Raw genomic sequence first — 18,770 nt, forward strand, 5'->3', positions numbered from 1 at the left:
GAAGTTTGATCCTGTTTCCCTCACCGGCCTAGTTCTTGCCCTCTTTTTTAGAGGCTGCAAATACCTCTCAGGTCCTCACCCTCGCAATGATAGGGTCTTTGATCTGGTGCCTCTAACCCCCAGAGAGCCATATTCTAACTTACTCTGGTTTCTCTTCAAAACGAAAAAATCTTTCGCCTTTTACTAAAGATTTCCGTGGAGAGGAACATTTACGAGTTTATTCAATTTTTTTAAGCCTTACCACAGGTGAGGCTGTTTATCATTTGTTTAAAAGAAAAGCATTAGAAGTTGGGGAATATTTAGGAGTTGTCTGCTACTGTTATAAGGGAACATGAGCTTGGTGTTTTATTCCTGATCTCTCTGCTTGCTCATTTGCATAGACAGAGTGTAGGAGAGGTGCATCATGGGAAAGAGCTTGGGCAGTGCATGAGATTGCTTTTCCTTGACTATCTTGAAACTGCACGATAGCAGGCAGTGTATTTTCTCTTTTCTCAACATTCCTGCTGCCAGAGGCCAGACGTCACTCTCCTTTTAAAAGGTGGCACCAAGAGTCATGCTGCGCTTTTCATAGGACTTGCCCGTTATTTGTGCCTGTTGGGGTGCCCTTAGAGGGTGGCCAATCCTGAGTCAGATTCCTCTCAGGTACACTTGAAGGGGCTCGTTTGTCTTGTTTCATGTGCCTCCAGCCTATACAGATCTATACTTATATATTCAGCTTTAATGAAAATACGTGTGAAAAAGGGACTTAAAGTGCATGGCTATTTGCATAGAACAGTGGTGGCTCACAGCCTATCGATTGGAGGGATGGTGGGGAAAGCGTAAAATCGTTGGGGACGAAAGTCCTACAGTGCCACTTCAGTGAAAGCCTGATTCACGCTTCCCGTTCCCCTTGCCCAGCAGCCCCGACACCTCCTAATGAGCTGAGGTGTGTACAAAAAGAATTTGCATATTCCCAGGCAGACACTTGGAACTGCCCACCTTTTTGCTTTTCTGTGCTGTGAGCAGAGACTCTGAAGTTTGATCCTGTTTCCCTCACCGGCCTAGTTCTTGCCCTCTTTTTTAGAGGCTGCAAATACCTCTCAGGTCCTCACCCTCGCAATGATAGGGTCTTTGATCTGGTGCCTCTAACCCCCAGAGAGCCATATTCTAACTTACTCTGGTTTCTCTTCAAAACGAAAAAATCTTTCGCCTTTTACTAAAGATTTCCGTGGAGAGGAACATTTACGAGTTTATTCAATTTTTTTAAGCCTTACCACAGGTGAGGCTGTTTATCATTTGTTTAAAAGAAAAGCATTAGAAGTTGGGGAATATTTAGGAGTTGTCTGCTACTGTTATAAGGGAACATGAGCTTGGTGTTTTATTCCTGATCTCTCTGCTTGCTCATTTGCATAGACAGAGTGTAGGAGAGGTGCATCATGGGAAAGAGCTTGGGCAGTGCATGAGATTGCTTTTCCTTGACTATCTTGAAACTGCACGATAGCAGGCAGTGTATTTTCTCTTTTCTCAACATTCCTGCTGCCAGAGGCCAGACGTCACTCTCCTTTTAAAAGGTGGCACCAAGAGTCATGCTGCGCTTTTCATAGGACTTGCCCGTTATTTGTGCCTGTTGGGGTGCCCTTAGAGGGTGGCCAATCCTGAGTCAGATTCCTCTCAGGTACACTTGAAGGGGCTCGTTTGTCTTGTTTCATGTGCCTCCAGCCTAGACAGATCTATACTTATATATTCAGCTTTAATGAAAATACGTGTGAAAAAGGGACTTAAAGTGCATGGCTATTTGCATAGAACAGTGGTGGCTCACAGCCTATCGATTGGAGGGATGGTGGGGAAAGCGTAAAATCGTTGGGGACGAAAGTCCTACAGTGCCACTTCAGTGAAAGCCTGATTCACGCTTCCCGTTCCCCTTGCCCAGCAGCCCCGACACCTCCTAATGAGCTGAGGTGTGTACAAAAAGAATTTGCATATTCCCAGGCAGACACTTGGAACTGCCCACCTTTTTGCTTTTCTGTGCTGTGAGCAGAGACTCTGAAGTTTGATCCTGTTTCCCTCACCGGCCTAGTTCTTGCCCTCTTTTTTAGAGGCTGCAAATACCTCTCAGGTCCTCACCCTCGCAATGATAGGGTCTTTGATCTGGTGCCTCTAACCCCCAGAGAGCCATATTCTAACTTACTCTGGTTTCTCTTCAAAACGAAAAAATCTTTCGCCTTTTACTAAAGATTTCCGTGGAGAGGAACATTTACGAGTTTATTCAATTTTTTTAAGCCTTACCACAGGTGAGGCTGTTTATCATTTGTTTAAAAGAAAAGCATTAGAAGTTGGGGAATATTTAGGAGTTGTCTGCTACTGTTATAAGGGAACATGAGCTTGGTGTTTTATTCCTGATCTCTCTGCTTGCTCATTTGCATAGACAGAGTGTAGGAGAGGTGCATCATGGGAAAGAGCTTGGGCAGTGCATGAGATTGCTTTTCCTTGACTATCTTGAAACTGCACGATAGCAGGCAGTGTATTTTCTCTTTTCTCAACATTCCTGCTGCCAGAGGCCAGACGTCACTCTCCTTTTAAAAGGTGGCACCAAGAGTCATGCTGCGCTTTTCATAGGGCTTGCCCGTTATTTGTGCCTGTTGGGGTGCCCTTAGAGGGTGGCCAATCCTGAGTCAGATTCCTCTCAGGTACACTTGAAGGGGCTCGTTTGTCTTGTTTCATGTGCCTCCAGCCTAGACAGATCTATACTTATATATTCAGCTTTAATGAAAATACGTGTGAAAAAGGGACTTAAAGTGCATGGCTATTTGCATAGAACAGTGGTGGCTCACAGCCTATCGATTGGAGGGATGGTGGGGAAAGCGTAAAATCGTTGGGGACGAAAGTCCTACAGTGCCACTTCAGTGAAAGCCTGATTCACGCTTCCCGTTCCCCTTGCCCAGCAGCCCCGACACCTCCTAATGAGCTGAGGTGTGTACAAAAAGAATTTGCATATTCCCAGGCAGACACTTGGAACTGCCCACCTTTTTGCTTTTCTGTGCTTTGAGCAGAGACTCTGAAGTTTGATCCTGTTTCCCTCACCGGCCTAGTTCTTGCCCTCTTTTTTAGAGGCTGCAAATACCTCTCAGGTCCTCACCCTCGCAATGATAGGGTCTTTGATCTGGTGCCTCTAACCCCCAGAGAGCCATATTCTAACTTACTCTGGTTTCTCTTCAAAACGAAAAAATCTTTCGCCTTTTACTAAAGATTTTCGTGTAGAGGAACATTTACGAGTTTATTCAATTTTTTTAAGCCTTACCACAGGTGAGGCTGTTTATCATTTGTTTAAAAGAAAAGCATTAGAAGTTGGGGAATATTTAGGAGTTGTCTGCTACTGTTATAAGGGAACATGAGCTTGGTGTTTTATTCCTGATCTCTCTGCTTGCTCATTTGCATAGACAGAGTGTAGGAGAGGTGCATCATGGGAAAGAGCTTGGGCAGTGCATGAGATTGCTTTTCCTTGACTATCTTGAAACTGCACGATAGCAGGCAGTGTATTTTCTCTTTTCTCAACATTCCTGCTGCCAGAGGCCAGACGTCACTCTCCTTTTAAAAGGTGGCACCAAGAGTCATGCTGCGCTTTTCATAGGGCTTGCCCGTTATTTGTGCCTGTTGGGGTGCCCTTAGAGGGTGGCCAATCCTGAGTCAGATTCCTCTCAGGTACACTTGAAGGGGCTCGTTTGTCTTGTTTCATGTGCCTCCAGCCTAGACAGATCTATACTTATATATTCAGCTTTAATGAAAATACGTGTGAAAAAGGGACTTAAAGTGCATGGCTATTTGCATAGAACAGTGGTGGCTCACAGCCTATCGATTGGAGGGATGGTGGGGAAAGCGTAAAATCGTTGGGGACGAAAGTCCTACAGTGCCACTTCAGTGAAAGCCTGATTCACGCTTCCCGTTCCCCTTGCCCAGCAGCCCCGACACCTCCTAATGAGCTGAGGTGTGTACAAAAAGAATTTGCATATTCCCAGGCAGACACTTGGAACTGCCCACCTTTTTGCTTTTCTGTGCTTTGAGCAGAGACTCTGAAGTTTGATCCTGTTTCCCTCACCGGCCTAGTTCTTGCCCTCTTTTTTAGAGGCTGCAAATACCTCTCAGGTCCTCACCCTCGCAATGATAGGGTCTTTGATCTGGTGCCTCTAACCCCCAGAGAGCCATATTCTAACTTACTCTGGTTTCTCTTCAAAACGAAAAAATCTTTCGCCTTTTACTAAAGATTTTCGTGTAGAGGAACATTTACGAGTTTATTCAATTTTTTTAAGCCTTACCACAGGTGAGGCTGTTTATCATTTGTTTAAAAGAAAAGCATTAGAAGTTGGGGAATATTTAGGAGTTGTCTGCTACTGTTATAAGGGAACATGAGCTTGGTGTTTTATTCCTGATCTCTCTGCTTGCTCATTTGCATAGACAGAGTGTAGGAGAGGTGCATCATGGGAAAGAGCTTGGGCAGTGCATGAGATTGCTTTTCCTTGACTATCTTGAAACTGCACGATAGCAGGCAGTGTATTTTCTCCTTTCTCAACATTCCTGCTGCCAGAGGCCAGACGTCACTCTCCTTTTAAAAGGTGGCACCAAGAGTCATGCTGCGCTTTTCATAGGGCTTGCCCGTTATTTGTGCCTGTTGGGGTGCCCTTAGAGGGTGGCCAATCCTGAGTCAGATTCCTCTCAGGTACACTTGAAGGGGCTCGTTTGTCTTGTTTCATGTGCCTCCAGCCTAGACAGATCTATACTTATATATTCAGCTTTAATGAAAATACGTGTGAAAAAGGGACTTAAAGTGCATGGCTATTTGCATAGAACAGTGGTGGCTCACAGCCTATCGATTGGAGGGATGGTGGGGAAAGCGTAAAATCGTTGGGGACGAAAGTCCTACAGTGCCACTTCAGTGAAAGCCTGATTCACGCTTCCCGTTCCCCTTGCCCAGCAGCCCCGACACCTCCTAATGAGCTGAGGTGTGTACAAAAAGAATTTGCATATTCCCAGGCAGACACTTGGAACTGCCCACCTTTTTGCTTTTCTGTGCTTTGAGCAGAGACTCTGAAGTTTGATCCTGTTTCCCTCACCGGCCTAGTTCTTGCCCTCTTTTTTAGAGGCTGCAAATACCTCTCAGGTCCTCACCCTCGCAATGATAGGGTCTTTGATCTGGTGCCTCTAACCCCCAGAGAGCCATATTCTAACTTACTCTGGTTTCTCTTCAAAACGAAAAAATCTTTCGCCTTTTACTAAAGATTTCCGTGGAGAGGAACATTTACGAGTTTATTCAATTTTTTTAAGCCTTACCACAGGTGAGGCTGTTTATCATTTGTTTAAAAGAAAAGCATTAGAAGTTGGGGAATATTTAGGAGTTGTCTGCTACTGTTATAAGGGAACATGAGCTTGGTGTTTTATTCCTGATCTCTCTGCTTGCTCATTTGCATAGACAGAGTGTAGGAGAGGTGCATCATGGGAAAGAGCTTGGGCAGTGCATGAGATTGCTTTTCCTTGACTATCTTGAAACTGCACGATAGCAGGCAGTGTATTTTCTCTTTTCTCAACATTCCTGCTGCCAGAGGCCAGACGTCACTCTCCTTTTAAAAGGTGGCACCAAGAGTCATGCTGCGCTTTTCATAGGACTTGCCCGTTATTTGTGCCTCTTGGGGTGCCCTTAGAGGGTGGCCAATCCTGAGTCAGATTCCTCTCAGGTACACTTGAAGGGGCTCGTTTGTCTTGTTTCATGTGCCTCCAGCCTATACAGATCTATACTTATATATTCAGCTTTAATGAAAATACGTGTGAAAAAGGGACTTAAAGTGCATGGCTATTTGCATAGAACAGTGGTGGCTCACAGCCTATCGATTGGAGGGATGGTGGGGAAAGCGTAAAATCGTTGGGGACGAAAGTCCTACAGTGCCACTTCAGTGAAAGCCTGATTCACGCTTCCCGTTCCCCTTGCCCAGCAGCCCCGACACCTCCTAATGAGCTGAGGTGTGTACAAAAAGAATTTGCATATTCCCAGGCAGACACTTGGAACTGCCCACCTTTTTGCTTTTCTGTGCTGTGAGCAGAGACTCTGAAGTTTGATCCTGTTTCCCTCACCGGCCTAGTTCTTGCCCTCTTTTTTAGAGGCTGCAAATACCTCTCAGGTCCTCACCCTCGCAATGATAGGGTCTTTGATCTGGTGCCTCTAACCCCCAGAGAGCCATATTCTAACTTACTCTGGTTTCTCTTCAAAACGAAAAAATCTTTCGCCTTTTACTAAAGATTTCCGTGGAGAGGAACATTTACGAGTTTATTCAATTTTTTTAAGCCTTACCACAGGTGAGGCTGTTTATCATTTGTTTAAAAGAAAAGCATTAGAAGTTGGGGAATATTTAGGAGTTGTCTGCTACTGTTATAAGGGAACATGAGCTTGGTGTTTTATTCCTGATCTCTCTGCTTGCTCATTTGCATAGACAGAGTGTAGGAGAGGTGCATCATGGGAAAGAGCTTGGGCAGTGCATGAGATTGCTTTTCCTTGACTATCTTGAAACTGCACGATAGCAGGCAGTGTATTTTCTCTTTTCTCAACATTCCTGCTGCCAGAGGCCAGACGTCACTCTCCTTTTAAAAGGTGGCACCAAGAGTCATGCTGCGCTTTTCATAGGACTTGCCCGTTATTTGTGCCTGTTGGGGTGCCCTTAGAGGGTGGCCAATCCTGAGTCAGATTCCTCTCAGGTACACTTGAAGGGGCTCGTTTGTCTTGTTTCATGTGCCTCCAGCCTAGACAGATCTATACTTATATATTCAGCTTTAATGAAAATACGTGTGAAAAAGGGACTTAAAGTGCATGGCTATTTGCATAGAACAGTGGTGGCTCACAGCCTATCGATTGGAGGGATGGTGGGGAAAGCGTAAAATCGTTGGGGACGAAAGTCCTACAGTGCCACTTCAGTGAAAGCCTGATTCACGCTTCCCGTTCCCCTTGCCCAGCAGCCCCGACACCTCCTAATGAGCTGAGGTGTGTACAAAAAGAATTTGCATATTCCCAGGCAGACACTTGGAACTGCCCACCTTTTTGCTTTTCTGTGCTGTGAGCAGAGACTCTGAAGTTTGATCCTGTTTCCCTCACCGGCCTAGTTCTTGCCCTCTTTTTTAGAGGCTGCAAATACCTCTCAGGTCCTCACCCTCGCAATGATAGGGTCTTTGATCTGGTGCCTCTAACCCCCAGAGAGCCATATTCTAACTTACTCTGGTTTCTCTTCAAAACGAAAAAATCTTTCGCCTTTTACTAAAGATTTCCGTGGAGAGGAACATTTACGAGTTTATTCAATTTTTTTAAGCCTTACCACAGGTGAGGCTGTTTATCATTTGTTTAAAAGAAAAGCATTAGAAGTTGGGGAATATTTAGGAGTTGTCTGCTACTGTTATAAGGGAACATGAGCTTGGTGTTTTATTCCTGATCTCTCTGCTTGCTCATTTGCATAGACAGAGTGTAGGAGAGGTGCATCATGGGAAAGAGCTTGGGCAGTGCATGAGATTGCTTTTCCTTGACTATCTTGAAACTGCACGATAGCAGGCAGTGTATTTTCTCTTTTCTCAACATTCCTGCTGCCAGAGGCCAGACGTCACTCTCCTTTTAAAAGGTGGCACCAAGAGTCATGCTGCGCTTTTCATAGGGCTTGCCCGTTATTTGTGCCTGTTGGGGTGCCCTTAGAGGGTGGCCAATCCTGAGTCAGATTCCTCTCAGGTACACTTGAAGGGGCTCGTTTGTCTTGTTTCATGTGCCTCCAGCCTAGACAGATCTATACTTATATATTCAGCTTTAATGAAAATACGTGTGAAAAAGGGACTTAAAGTGCATGGCTATTTGCATAGAACAGTGGTGGCTCACAGCCTATCGATTGGAGGGATGGTGGGGAAAGCGTAAAATCGTTGGGGACGAAAGTCCTACAGTGCCACTTCAGTGAAAGCCTGATTCACGCTTCCCGTTCCCCTTGCCCAGCAGCCCCGACACCTCCTAATGAGCTGAGGTGTGTACAAAAAGAATTTGCATATTCCCAGGCAGACACTTGGAACTGCCCACCTTTTTGCTTTTCTGTGCTTTGAGCAGAGACTCTGAAGTTTGATCCTGTTTCCCTCACCGGCCTAGTTCTTGCCCTCTTTTTTAGAGGCTGCAAATACCTCTCAGGTCCTCACCCTCGCAATGATAGGGTCTTTGATCTGGTGCCTCTAACCCCCAGAGAGCCATATTCTAACTTACTCTGGTTTCTCTTCAAAACGAAAAAATCTTTCGCCTTTTACTAAAGATTTTCGTGTAGAGGAACATTTACGAGTTTATTCAATTTTTTTAAGCCTTACCACAGGTGAGGCTGTTTATCATTTGTTTAAAAGAAAAGCATTAGAAGTTGGGGAATATTTAGGAGTTGTCTGCTACTGTTATAAGGGAACATGAGCTTGGTGTTTTATTCCTGATCTCTCTGCTTGCTCATTTGCATAGACAGAGTGTAGGAGAGGTGCATCATGGGAAAGAGCTTGGGCAGTGCATGAGATTGCTTTTCCTTGACTATCTTGAAACTGCACGATAGCAGGCAGTGTATTTTCTCTTTTCTCAACATTCCTGCTGCCAGAGGCCAGACGTCACTCTCCTTTTAAAAGGTGGCACCAAGAGTCATGCTGCGCTTTTCATAGGGCTTGCCCGTTATTTGTGCCTGTTGGGGTGCCCTTAGAGGGTGGCCAATCCTGAGTCAGATTCCTCTCAGGTACACTTGAAGGGGCTCGTTTGTCTTGTTTCATGTGCCTCCAGCCTAGACAGATCTATACTTATATATTCAGCTTTAATGAAAATACGTGTGAAAAAGGGACTTAAAGTGCATGGCTATTTGCATAGAACAGTGGTGGCTCACAGCCTATCGATTGGAGGGATGGTGGGGAAAGCGTAAAATCGTTGGGGACGAAAGTCCTACAGTGCCACTTCAGTGAAAGCCTGATTCACGCTTCCCGTTCCCCTTGCCCAGCAGCCCCGACACCTCCTAATGAGCTGAGGTGTGTACAAAAAGAATTTGCATATTCCCAGGCAGACACTTGGAACTGCCCACCTTTTTGCTTTTCTGTGCTTTGAGCAGAGACTCTGAAGTTTGATCCTGTTTCCCTCACCGGCCTAGTTCTTGCCCTCTTTTTTAGAGGCTGCAAATACCTCTCAGGTCCTCACCCTCGCAATGATAGGGTCTTTGATCTGGTGCCTCTAACCCCCAGAGAGCCATATTCTAACTTACTCTGGTTTCTCTTCAAAACGAAAAAATCTTTCGCCTTTTACTAAAGATTTTCGTGTAGAGGAACATTTACGAGTTTATTCAATTTTTTTAAGCCTTACCACAGGTGAGGCTGTTTATCATTTGTTTAAAAGAAAAGCATTAGAAGTTGGGGAATATTTAGGAGTTGTCTGCTACTGTTATAAGGGAACATGAGCTTGGTGTTTTATTCCTGATCTCTCTGCTTGCTCATTTGCATAGACAGAGTGTAGGAGAGGTGCATCATGGGAAAGAGCTTGGGCAGTGCATGAGATTGCTTTTCCTTGACTATCTTGAAACTGCACGATAGCAGGCAGTGTATTTTCTCCTTTCTCAACATTCCTGCTGCCAGAGGCCAGACGTCACTCTCCTTTTAAAAGGTGGCACCAAGAGTCATGCTGCGCTTTTCATAGGGCTTGCCCGTTATTTGTGCCTGTTGGGGTGCCCTTAGAGGGTGGCCAATCCTGAGTCAGATTCCTCTCAGGTACACTTGAAGGGGCTCGTTTGTCTTGTTTCATGTGCCTCCAGCCTAGACAGATCTATACTTATATATTCAGCTTTAATGAAAATACGTGTGAAAAAGGGACTTAAAGTGCATGGCTATTTGCATAGAACAGTGGTGGCTCACAGCCTATCGATTGGAGGGATGGTGGGGAAAGCGTAAAATCGTTGGGGACGAAAGTCCTACAGTGCCACTTCAGTGAAAGCCTGATTCACGCTTCCCGTTCCCCTTGCCCAGCAGCCCCGACACCTCCTAATGAGCTGAGGTGTGTACAAAAAGAATTTGCATATTCCCAGGCAGACACTTGGAACTGCCCACCTTTTTGCTTTTCTGTGCTTTGAGCAGAGACTCTGAAGTTTGATCCTGTTTCCCTCACCGGCCTAGTTCTTGCCCTCTTTTTTAGAGGCTGCAAATACCTCTCAGGTCCTCACCCTCGCAATGATAGGGTCTTTGATCTGGTGCCTCTAACCCCCAGAGAGCCATATTCTAACTTACTCTGGTTTCTCTTCAAAACGAAAAAATCTTTCGCCTTTTACTAAAGATTTCCGTGGAGAGGAACATTTACGAGTTTATTCAATTTTTTTAAGCCTTACCACAGGTGAGGCTGTTTATCATTTGTTTAAAAGAAAAGCATTAGAAGTTGGGGAATATTTAGGAGTTGTCTGCTACTGTTATAAGGGAACATGAGCTTGGTGTTTTATTCCTGATCTCTCTGCTTGCTCATTTGCATAGACAGAGTGTAGGAGAGGTGCATCATGGGAAAGAGCTTGGGCAGTGCATGAGATTGCTTTTCCTTGACTATCTTGAAACTGCACGATAGCAGGCAGTGTATTTTCTCTTTTCTCAACATTCCTGCTGCCAGAGGCCAGACGTCACTCTCCTTTTAAAAGGTGGCACCAAGAGTCATGCTGCGCTTTTCATAGGACTTGCCCGTTATTTGTGCCTCTTGGGGTGCCCTTAGAGGGTGGCCAATCCTGAGTCAGATTCCTCTCAGGTACACTTGAAGGGGCTCGTTTGTCTTGTTTCATGTGCCTCCAGCCTATACAGATCTATACTTATATATTCAGCTTTAATGAAAATACGTGTGAAAAAGGGACTTAAAGTGCATGGCTATTTGCATAGAACAGTGGTGGCTCACAGCCTATCGATTGGAGGGATGGTGGGGAAAGCGTAAAATCGTTGGGGACGAAAGTCCTACAGTGCCACTTCAGTGAAAGCCTGATTCACGCTTCCCGTTCCCCTTGCCCAGCAGCCCCGACACCTCCTAATGAGCTGAGGTGTGTACAAAAAGAATTTGCATATTCCCAGGCAGACACTTGGAACTGCCCACCTTTTTGCTTTTCTGTGCTGTGAGCAGAGACTCTGAAGTTTGATCCTGTTTCCCTCACCGGCCTAGTTCTTGCCCTCTTTTTTAGAGGCTGCAAATACCTCTCAGGTCCTCACCCTCGCAATGATAGGGTCTTTGATCTGGTGCCTCTAACCCCCAGAGAGCCATATTCTAACTTACTCTGGTTTCTCTTCAAAACGAAAAAATCTTTCGCCTTTTACTAAAGATTTCCGTGGAGAGGAACATTTACGAGTTTATTCAATTTTTTTAAGCCTTACCACAGGTGAGGCTGTTTATCATTTGTTTAAAAGAAAAGCATTAGAAGTTGGGGAATATTTAGGAGTTGTCTGCTACTGTTATAAGAGAACATGAGCTTGGTGTTTTATTCCTGATCTCTCTGCTTGCTCATTTGCATAGACAGAGTGTAGGAGAGGTGCATCATGGGAAAGAGCTTGGGCAGTGCATGAGATTGCTTTTCCTTGACTATCTTGAAACTGCACGATAGCAGGCAGTGTATTTTCTCTTTTCTCAACATTCCTGCTGCCAGAGGCCAGACGTCACTCTCCTTTTAAAAGGTGGCACCAAGAGTCATGCTGCGCTTTTCATAGGACTTGCCCGTTATTTGTGCCTGTTGGGGTGCCCTTAGAGGGTGGCCAATCCTGAGTCAGATTCCTCTCAGGTACACTTGAAGGGGCTCGTTTGTCTTGTTTCATGTGCCTCCAGCCTAGACAGATCTATACTTATATATTCAGCTTTAATGAAAATACGTGTGAAAAAGGGACTTAAAGTGCATGGCTATTTGCATAGAACAGTGGTGGCTCACAGCCTATCGATTGGAGGGATGGTGGGGAAAGCGTAAAATCGTTGGGGACGAAAGTCCTACAGTGCCACTTCAGTGAAAGCCTGATTCACGCTTCCCGTTCCCCTTGCCCAGCAGCCCCGACACCTCCTAATGAGCTGAGGTGTGTACAAAAAGAATTTGCATATTCCCAGGCAGACACTTGGAACTGCCCACCTTTTTGCTTTTCTGTGCTGTGAGCAGAGACTCTGAAGTTTGATCCTGTTTCCCTCACCGGCCTAGTTCTTGCCCTCTTTTTTAGAGGCTGCAAATACCTCTCAGGTCCTCACCCTCGCAATGATAGGGTCTTTGATCTGGTGCCTCTAACCCCCAGAGAGCCATATTCTAACTTACTCTGGTTTCTCTTCAAAACGAAAAAATCTTTCGCCTTTTACTAAAGATTTCCGTGGAGAGGAACATTTACGAGTTTATTCAATTTTTTTAAGCCTTACCACAGGTGAGGCTGTTTATCATTTGTTTAAAAGAAAAGCATTAGAAGTTGGGGAATATTTAGGAGTTGTCTGCTACTGTTATAAGGGAACATGAGCTTGGTGTTTTATTCCTGATCTCTCTGCTTGCTCATTTGCATAGACAGAGTGTAGGAGAGGTGCATCATGGGAAAGAGCTTGGGCAGTGCATGAGATTGCTTTTCCTTGACTATCTTGAAACTGCACGATAGCAGGCAGTGTATTTTCTCTTTTCTCAACATTCCTGCTGCCAGAGGCCAGACGTCACTCTCCTTTTAAAAGGTGGCACCAAGAGTCATGCTGCGCTTTTCATAGGGCTTGCCCGTTATTTGTGCCTGTTGGGGTGCCCTTAGAGGGTGGCCAATCCTGAGTCAGATTCCTCTCAGGTACACTTGAAGGGGCTCGTTTGTCTTGTTTCATGTGCCTCCAGCCTAGACAGATCTATACTTATATATTCAGCTTTAATGAAAATACGTGTGAAAAAGGGACTTAAAGTGCATGGCTATTTGCATAGAACAGTGGTGGCTCACAGCCTATCGATTGGAGGGATGGTGGGGAAAGCGTAAAATCGTTGGGGACGAAAGTCCTACAGTGCCACTTCAGTGAAAGCCTGATTCACGCTTCCCGTTCCCCTTGCCCAGCAGCCCCGACACCTCCTAATGAGCTGAGGTGTGTACAAAAAGAATTTGCATATTCCCAGGCAGACACTTGGAACTGCCCACCTTTTTGCTTTTCTGTGCTTTGAGCAGAGACTCTGAAGTTTGATCCTGTTTCCCTCACCGGCCTAGTTCTTGCCCTCTTTTTTAGAGGCTGCAAATACCTCTCAGGTCCTCACCCTCGCAATGATAGGGTCTTTGATCTGGTGCCTCTAACCCCCAGAGAGCCATATTCTAACTTACTCTGGTTTCTCTTCAAAACGAAAAAATCTTTCGCCTTTTACTAAAGATTTTCGTGTAGAGGAACATTTACGAGTTTATTCAATTTTTTTAAGCCTTACCACAGGTGAGGCTGTTTATCATTTGTTTAAAAGAAAAGCATTAGAAGTTGGGGAATATTTAGGAGTTGTCTGCTACTGTTATAAGGGAACATGAGCTTGGTGTTTTATTCCTGATCTCTCTGCTTGCTCATTTGCATAGACAGAGTGTAGGAGAGGTGCATCATGGGAAAGAGCTTGGGCAGTGCATGAGATTGCTTTTCCTTGACTATCTTGAAACTGCACGATAGCAGGCAGTGTATTTTCTCTTTTCTCAACATTCCTGCTGCCAGAGGCCAGACGTCACTCTCCTTTTAAAAGGTGGCACCAAGAGTCATGCTGCGCTTTTCATAGGGCTTGCCCGTTATTTGTGCCTGTTGGGGTGCCCTTAGAGGGTGGCCAATCCTGAGTCAGATTCCTCTCAGGTACACTTGAAGGGGCTCGTTTGTCTTGTTTCATGTGCCTCCAGCCTAGACAGATCTATACTTATATATTCAGCTTTAATGAAAATACGTGTGAAAAAGGGACTTAAAGTGCATGGCTATTTGCATAGAACAGTGGTGGCTCACAGCCTATCGATTGGAGGGATGGTGGGGAAAGCGTAAAATCGTTGGGGACGAAAGTCCTACAGTGCCACTTCAGTGAAAGCCTGATTCACGCTTCCCGTTCCCCTTGCCCAGCAGCCCCGACACCTCCTAATGAGCTGAGGTGTGTACAAAAAGAATTTGCATATTCCCAGGCAGACACTTGGAACTGCCCACCTTTTTGCTTTTCTGTGCTTTGAGCAGAGACTCTGAAGTTTGATCCTGTTTCCCTCACCGGCCTAGTTCTTGCCCTCTTTTTTAGAGGCTGCAAATACCTCTCAGGTCCTCACCCTCGCAATGATAGGGTCTTTGATCTGGTGCCTCTAACCCCCAGAGAGCCATATTCTAACTTACTCTGGTTTCTCTTCAAAACGAAAAAATCTTTCGCCTTTTACTAAAGATTTTCGTGTAGAGGAACATTTACGAGTTTATTCAATTTTTTTAAGCCTTACCACAGGTGAGGCTGTTTATCATTTGTTTAAAAGAAAAGCATTAGAAGTTGGGGAATATTTAGGAGTTGTCTGCTACTGTTATAAGGGAACATGAGCTTGGTGTTTTATTCCTGATCTCTCTGCTTGCTCATTTGCATAGACAGAGTGTAGGAGAGGTGCATCATGGGAAAGAGCTTGGGCAGTGCATGAGATTGCTTTTCCTTGACTATCTTGAAACTGCACGATAGCAGGCAGTGTATTTTCTCTTTTCTCAACATTCCTGCTGCCAGAGGCCAGACGTCACTCTCCTTTTAAAAGGTGGCACCAAGAGTCATGCTGCGCTTTTCATAGGGCTTGCCCGTTATTTGTGCCTGTTGGGGTGCCCTTAGAGGGTGGCCAATCCTGAGTCAGATTCCTCTCAGGTACACTTGAAGGGGCTCGTTTGTCTTGTTTCATGTGCCTCCAGCCTAGACAGATCTATACTTATATATTCAGCTTTAATGAAAATACGTGTGAAAAAGGGACTTAAAGTGCATGGCTATTTGCATAGAACAGTGGTGGCTCACAGCCTATCGATTGGAGGGATGGTGGGGAAAGCGTAAAATCGTTGGGGACGAAAGTCCTACAGTGCCACTTCAGTGAAAGCCTGATTCACGCTTCCCGTTCCCCTTGCCCAGCAGCCCCGACACCTCCTAATGAGCTGAGGTGTGTACAAAAAGAATTTGCATATTCCCAGGCAGACACTTGGAACTGCCCACCTTTTTGCTTTTCTGTGCTTTGAGCAGAGACTCTGAAGTTTGATCCTGTTTCCCTCACCGGCCTAGTTCTTGCCCTCTTTTTTAGAGGCTGCAAATACCTCTCAGGTCCTCACCCTCGCAATGATAGGGTCTTTGATCTGGTGCCTCTAACCCCCAGAGAGCCATATTCTAACTTACTCTGGTTTCTCTTCAAAACGAAAAAATCTTTCGCCTTTTACTAAAGATTTCCGTGGAGAGGAACATTTACGAGTTTATTCAATTTTTTTAAGCCTTACCACAGGTGAGGCTGTTTATCATTTGTTTAAAAGAAAAGCATTAGAAGTTGGGGAATATTTAGGAGTTGTCTGCTACTGTTATAAGGGAACATGAGCTTGGTGTTTTATTCCTGATCTCTCTGCTTGCTCATTTGCATAGACAGAGTGTAGGAGAGGTGCATCATGGGAAAGAGCTTGGGCAGTGCATGAGATTGCTTTTCCTTGACTATCTTGAAACTGCACGATAGCAGGCAGTGTATTTTCTCTTTTCTCAACATTCCTGCTGCCAGAGGCCAGACGTCACTCTCCTTTTAAAAGGTGGCACCAAGAGTCATGCTGCGCTTTTCATAGGACTTGCCCGTTATTTGTGCCTGTTGGGGTGCCCTTAGAGGGTGGCCAATCCTGAGTCAGATTCCTCTCAGGTACACTTGAAGGGGCTCGTTTGTCTTGTTTCATGTGCCTCCAGCCTATACAGATCTATACTTATATATTCAGCTTTAATGAAAATACGTGTGAAAAAGGGACTTAAAGTGCATGGCTATTTGCATAGAACAGTGGTGGCTCACAGCCTATCGATTGGAGGGATGGTGGGGAAAGCGTAAAATCGTTGGGGACGAAAGTCCTACAGTGCCACTTCAGTGAAAGCCTGATTCACGCTTCCCGTTCCCCTTGCCCAGCAGCCCCGACACCTCCTAATGAGCTGAGGTGTGTACAAAAAGAATTTGCATATTCCCAGGCAGACACTTGGAACTGCCCACCTTTTTGCTTTTCTGTGCTGTGAGCAGAGACTCTGAAGTTTGATCCTGTTTCCCTCACCGGCCTAGTTCTTGCCCTCTTTTTTAGAGGCTGCAAATACCTCTCAGGTCCTCACCCTCGCAATGATAGGGTCTTTGATCTGGTGCCTCTAACCCCCAGAGAGCCATATTCTAACTTACTCTGGTTTCTCTTCAAAACGAAAAAATCTTTCGCCTTTTACTAAAGATTTCCGTGGAGAGGAACATTTACGAGTTTATTCAATTTTTTTAAGCCTTACCACAGGTGAGGCTGTTTATCATTTGTTTAAAAGAAAAGCATTAGAAGTTGGGGAATATTTAGGAGTTGTCTGCTACTGTTATAAGGGAACATGAGCTTGGTGTTTTATTCCTGATCTCTCTGCTTGCTCATTTGCATAGACAGAGTGTAGGAGAGGTGCATCATGGGAAAGAGCTTGGGCAGTGCATGAGATTGCTTTTCCTTGACTATCTTGAAACTGCACGATAGCAGGCAGTGTATTTTCTCTTTTCTCAACATTCCTGCTGCCAGAGGCCAGACGTCACTCTCCTTTTAAAAGGTGGCACCAAGAGTCATGCTGCGCTTTTCATAGGACTTGCCCGTTATTTGTGCCTGTTGGGGTGCCCTTAGAGGGTGGCCAATCCTGAGTCAGATTCCTCTCAGGTACACTTGAAGGGGCTCGTTTGTCTTGTTTCATGTGCCTCCAGCCTAGACAGATCTATACTTATATATTCAGCTTTAATGAAAATACGTGTGAAAAAGGGACTTAAAGTGCATGGCTATTTGCATAGAACAGTGGTGGCTCACAGCCTATCGATTGGAGGGATGGTGGGGAAAGCGTAAAATCGTTGGGGACGAAAGTCCTACAGTGCCACTTCAGTGAAAGCCTGATTCACGCTTCCCGTTCCCCTTGCCCAGCAGCCCCGACACCTCCTAATGAGCTGAGGTGTGTACAAAAAGAATTTGCATATTCCCAGGCAGACACTTGGAACTGCCCACCTTTTTGCTTTTCTGTGCTGTGAGCAGAGACTCTGAAGTTTGATCCTGTTTCCCTCACCGGCCTAGTTCTTGCCCTCTTTTTTAGAGGCTGCAAATACCTCTCAGGTCCTCACCCTCGCAATGATAGGGTCTTTGATCTGGTGCCTCTAACCCCCAGAGAGCCATATTCTAACTTACTCTGGTTTCTCTTCAAAACGAAAAAATCTTTCGCCTTTTACTAAAGATTTCCGTGGAGAGGAACATTTACGAGTTTATTCAATTTTTTTAAGCCTTACCACAGGTGAGGCTGTTTATCATTTGTTTAAAAGAAAAGCATTAGAAGTTGGGGAATATTTAGGAGTTGTCTGCTACTGTTATAAGGGAACATGAGCTTGGTGTTTTATTCCTGATCTCTCTGCTTGCTCATTTGCATAGACAGAGTGTAGGAGAGGTGCATCATGGGAAAGAGCTTGGGCAGTGCATGAGATTGCTTTTCCTTGACTATCTTGAAACTGCACGATAGCAGGCAGTGTATTTTCTCTTTTCTCAACATTCCTGCTGCCAGAGGCCAGACGTCACTCTCCTTTTAAAAGGTGGCACCAAGAGTCATGCTGCGCTTTTCATAGGACTTGCCCGTTATTTGTGCCTGTTGGGGTGCCCTTAGAGGGTGGCCAATCCTGAGTCAGATTCCTCTCAGGTACACTTGAAGGGGCTCGTTTGTCTTGTTTCATGTGCCTCCAGCCTAGACAGATCTATACTTATATATTCAGCTTTAATGAAAATACGTGTGAAAAAGGGACTTAAAGTGCATGGCTATTTGCATAGAACAGTGGTGGCTCACAGCCTATCGATTGGAGGGATGGTGGGGAAAGCGTAAAATCGTTGGGGACGAAAGTCCTACAGTGCCACTTCAGTGAAAGCCTGATTCACGCTTCCCGTTCCCCTTGCCCAGCAGCCCCGACACCTCCTAATGAGCTGAGGTGTGTACAAAAAGAATTTGCATATTCCCAGGCAGACACTTGGAACTGCCCACCTTTTTGCTTTTCTGTGCTGTGAGCAGAGACTCTGAAGTTTGATCCTGTTTCCCTCACCGGCCTAGTTCTTGCCCTCTTTTTTAGAGGCTGCAAATACCTCTCAGGTCCTCACCCTCGCAATGATAGGGTCTTTGATCTGGTGCCTCTAACCCCCAGAGAGCCATTTTCTAACTTACTCTGGTTTCTCTTCAAAACGAAAAAATCTTTCGCCTTTTACTAAAGATTTCCGTGGAGAGGAACATTTACGAGTTTATTCAATTTTTTTAAGCCTTACCACAGGTGAGGCTGTTTATCATTTGTTTAAAAGAAAAGCATTAGAAGTTGGGGAATATTTAGGAGTTGTCTGCTACTGTTATAAGGGAACATGAGCTTGGTGTTTTATTCCTGATCTCTCTGCTTGCTCATTTGCATAGACAGAGTGTAGGAGAGGTGCATCATGGGAAAGAGCTTGGGCAGTGCATGAGATTGCTTTTCCTTGACTATCTTGAAACTGCACGATAGCAGGCAGTGTATTTTCTCTTTTCTCAACATTCCTGCTGCCAGAGGCCAGACGTCACTCTCCTTTTAAAAGGTGGCACCAAGAGTCA

At 45.2% G+C, this 18,770-nt stretch overlaps 19 non-coding genes across 19 annotated transcripts; all 19 read left to right on the top strand.

Annotated features, from left to right (window-relative positions):
* The first annotated feature begins 139 nt into the window (after nucleotides 1-139).
* On the top strand, nucleotides 140-254 carry LOC147677132 (U5 spliceosomal RNA). The gene has a single exon (XR_015303119.1). It is a non-coding gene; the product is annotated as a U5 spliceosomal RNA (small nuclear RNA).
* An 897-nt stretch (nucleotides 255-1,151) lies between these two features.
* On the top strand, nucleotides 1,152-1,266 carry LOC147677133 (U5 spliceosomal RNA). Its single transcript, XR_015303120.1, has one exon. It is a non-coding gene; the product is annotated as a U5 spliceosomal RNA (small nuclear RNA).
* Nucleotides 1,267-2,163: 897 nt separating this feature from the next.
* On the top strand, nucleotides 2,164-2,278 carry LOC147677134 (U5 spliceosomal RNA). Its single transcript, XR_015303121.1, has one exon. It is a non-coding gene; the product is annotated as a U5 spliceosomal RNA (small nuclear RNA).
* An 897-nt stretch (nucleotides 2,279-3,175) lies between these two features.
* Nucleotides 3,176-3,290, top strand: LOC147677135 (U5 spliceosomal RNA). The gene has a single exon (XR_015302844.1). It is a non-coding gene; the product is annotated as a U5 spliceosomal RNA (small nuclear RNA).
* An 897-nt stretch (nucleotides 3,291-4,187) lies between these two features.
* Nucleotides 4,188-4,302, top strand: LOC147677136 (U5 spliceosomal RNA). The gene has a single exon (XR_015302845.1). It is a non-coding gene; the product is annotated as a U5 spliceosomal RNA (small nuclear RNA).
* An 897-nt stretch (nucleotides 4,303-5,199) lies between these two features.
* LOC147677137 (U5 spliceosomal RNA) lies at nucleotides 5,200-5,314 on the top strand. The gene has a single exon (XR_015303122.1). It is a non-coding gene; the product is annotated as a U5 spliceosomal RNA (small nuclear RNA).
* Nucleotides 5,315-6,211: 897 nt separating this feature from the next.
* LOC147677138 (U5 spliceosomal RNA) lies at nucleotides 6,212-6,326 on the top strand. The gene has a single exon (XR_015303123.1). It is a non-coding gene; the product is annotated as a U5 spliceosomal RNA (small nuclear RNA).
* Nucleotides 6,327-7,223: 897 nt separating this feature from the next.
* On the top strand, nucleotides 7,224-7,338 carry LOC147677139 (U5 spliceosomal RNA). Its single transcript, XR_015303124.1, has one exon. It is a non-coding gene; the product is annotated as a U5 spliceosomal RNA (small nuclear RNA).
* An 897-nt stretch (nucleotides 7,339-8,235) lies between these two features.
* Nucleotides 8,236-8,350, top strand: LOC147677140 (U5 spliceosomal RNA). The gene has a single exon (XR_015302847.1). It is a non-coding gene; the product is annotated as a U5 spliceosomal RNA (small nuclear RNA).
* An 897-nt stretch (nucleotides 8,351-9,247) lies between these two features.
* Nucleotides 9,248-9,362, top strand: LOC147677141 (U5 spliceosomal RNA). Its single transcript, XR_015302848.1, has one exon. It is a non-coding gene; the product is annotated as a U5 spliceosomal RNA (small nuclear RNA).
* An 897-nt stretch (nucleotides 9,363-10,259) lies between these two features.
* LOC147677142 (U5 spliceosomal RNA) lies at nucleotides 10,260-10,374 on the top strand. Its single transcript, XR_015303125.1, has one exon. It is a non-coding gene; the product is annotated as a U5 spliceosomal RNA (small nuclear RNA).
* An 897-nt stretch (nucleotides 10,375-11,271) lies between these two features.
* LOC147677143 (U5 spliceosomal RNA) lies at nucleotides 11,272-11,386 on the top strand. The gene has a single exon (XR_015303126.1). It is a non-coding gene; the product is annotated as a U5 spliceosomal RNA (small nuclear RNA).
* Nucleotides 11,387-12,283: 897 nt separating this feature from the next.
* On the top strand, nucleotides 12,284-12,398 carry LOC147677144 (U5 spliceosomal RNA). The gene has a single exon (XR_015303128.1). It is a non-coding gene; the product is annotated as a U5 spliceosomal RNA (small nuclear RNA).
* An 897-nt stretch (nucleotides 12,399-13,295) lies between these two features.
* Nucleotides 13,296-13,410, top strand: LOC147677145 (U5 spliceosomal RNA). The gene has a single exon (XR_015302849.1). It is a non-coding gene; the product is annotated as a U5 spliceosomal RNA (small nuclear RNA).
* Nucleotides 13,411-14,307: 897 nt separating this feature from the next.
* On the top strand, nucleotides 14,308-14,422 carry LOC147677146 (U5 spliceosomal RNA). The gene has a single exon (XR_015302850.1). It is a non-coding gene; the product is annotated as a U5 spliceosomal RNA (small nuclear RNA).
* Nucleotides 14,423-15,319: 897 nt separating this feature from the next.
* LOC147677147 (U5 spliceosomal RNA) lies at nucleotides 15,320-15,434 on the top strand. The gene has a single exon (XR_015303129.1). It is a non-coding gene; the product is annotated as a U5 spliceosomal RNA (small nuclear RNA).
* An 897-nt stretch (nucleotides 15,435-16,331) lies between these two features.
* LOC147677148 (U5 spliceosomal RNA) lies at nucleotides 16,332-16,446 on the top strand. The gene has a single exon (XR_015303130.1). It is a non-coding gene; the product is annotated as a U5 spliceosomal RNA (small nuclear RNA).
* An 897-nt stretch (nucleotides 16,447-17,343) lies between these two features.
* Nucleotides 17,344-17,458, top strand: LOC147677149 (U5 spliceosomal RNA). Its single transcript, XR_015303131.1, has one exon. It is a non-coding gene; the product is annotated as a U5 spliceosomal RNA (small nuclear RNA).
* An 897-nt stretch (nucleotides 17,459-18,355) lies between these two features.
* LOC147677150 (U5 spliceosomal RNA) lies at nucleotides 18,356-18,470 on the top strand. The gene has a single exon (XR_015303132.1). It is a non-coding gene; the product is annotated as a U5 spliceosomal RNA (small nuclear RNA).
* The last annotated feature ends 300 nt before the right edge of the window (nucleotides 18,471-18,770 follow it).

This window comes from Lissotriton vulgaris, chromosome 12 (assembly GCF_964263255.1).
Source record: "Lissotriton vulgaris chromosome 12, aLisVul1.2, whole genome shotgun sequence".
NCBI lineage: Eukaryota > Metazoa > Chordata > Amphibia > Caudata > Salamandridae > Lissotriton > Lissotriton vulgaris.